Below are 1,564 nucleotides of genomic sequence, written 5' to 3' on the forward strand. Positions count from 1 at the left end.
AGCAATGTCTACCCACCGCCTGTTGACGTAATGTCTGAGTGAGGAATTGTCTTGTCATTTATCCAAAAGTGCAGGTCTCTTCTACACCGCTGTAATTAGTGCTTCTTCCATCTTGTCTGCTCAAGTTCTGAATCAAGTGTCTATATATAATATATATATATTAGATCTATATAGATCTAGAGCCTACAAAAAAAAGAAAGAAGTGAACAACCCAAAGATTCAAAACATGTAGGTCGAGGTCAGCGTGTTTACAATTAGTTTTTAATTGTCTATACTTTCATCGCAGAATCCAAATCGGAAGTCAAAAATACAATTTAATGCAATTTCAGCTTTCTACATCCTGACTGCGGTATTTTTTTTAGAATTTCTGCCCCTAGACCTCAGAATGACAATTTACAGAGAGCAATTTTCCTGCAGCGGAAAATCCAAATGGTGAAGGGCGGATCATCAAAGAGTGGGGATTGTGATGTGACGTCAGTGCCACGCCGGGTATAGGTTAAAGAGTCAGTGCCACGCCGGGTATAGGTTAAAGAGTCAGTGCCACGCCGGGTATAGGTTAAAGAAGACTTCCGTCACATCTGTGAGTTGGGTGACGGTAACAACGTGACAACGTGACAACGTGGGGAACGTGAAGCCAGTGTGTTTGCAGCCGTACTTGTATATATATTTATTTTTTTTAAAGCACCTGGGCCTCTAATAAGAAACAACAACACTGTGTGAAAACCGTGAATACAACACAAACTTTCCAAATATCTTCTTATAAAATCGTGAATTGTGGACCGCATCAGGCAAGATTCGGAAAGATAGATCGCGAATCCTTCCATTTTTTGAAAGAATGATCCTCAACGGTAAAAAAGTACTTTAAGATTATCCTCTAAAGATTCATTCATTCAGTTTGTGTCTTGAACGTCACATGACGGAGAAAAGCTTTTTTTCCCACTTCTGTAAAATTTGTTTCGAGTGGAATTAACTATTTCTTCAGGCGACCGACAATTGTTTTGTTTGTTTGCTTGGGTAAAGAGGGCCAGGTCGGTACAATGATGGTCATTTAGTGCTGGGGAAAAGAAAGATAGACAGACAGAAACAACAGAAGGAAAAATGTAGGACCTAACAGTGGCACCCTCCAACCCCCCACACAGTCAGAAACAACAGAGGGAAAGTAAAAATGTAAGACCTACCAGTGGCGCCCTCCAACCACCCACACAGTCAGAAACAACAGAGAGAAAGGAAAAATGTAGGACCTACCAGTGGCGCCCTCCAACCACCCACACAGTCAGAAACAACAGAGGGAAAGTAAAAATGTAAGACCTACCAGTGGCGCCCTCCAACTATCCGAGCAGTCGGCATCTTCTGAGCAGATTGTGCTACAAATGTATTGGTCAGTAGAGAAACTATCACACCAGTAGGTCAGCAGAGAAACTATCACACCAGTAGGTCAGTAGAGAAACTATCACATGAGCTGCACCTAGAGCGTGCACGTTTCCTGAAGGCTGAACCATCCACACATCATTCTGAGGTCCCCAGCCAAGAACTGCGTCCAAACACTTGAGCTCATGTTCGCGGG

The sequence above is a fragment of the Aplysia californica genome, unplaced genomic scaffold (genome assembly GCF_000002075.1).
Source record: "Aplysia californica isolate F4 #8 unplaced genomic scaffold, AplCal3.0 scaffold01311, whole genome shotgun sequence".
In the NCBI taxonomy this organism is placed as follows: Eukaryota; Metazoa; Mollusca; class Gastropoda; order Aplysiida; family Aplysiidae; genus Aplysia; species Aplysia californica.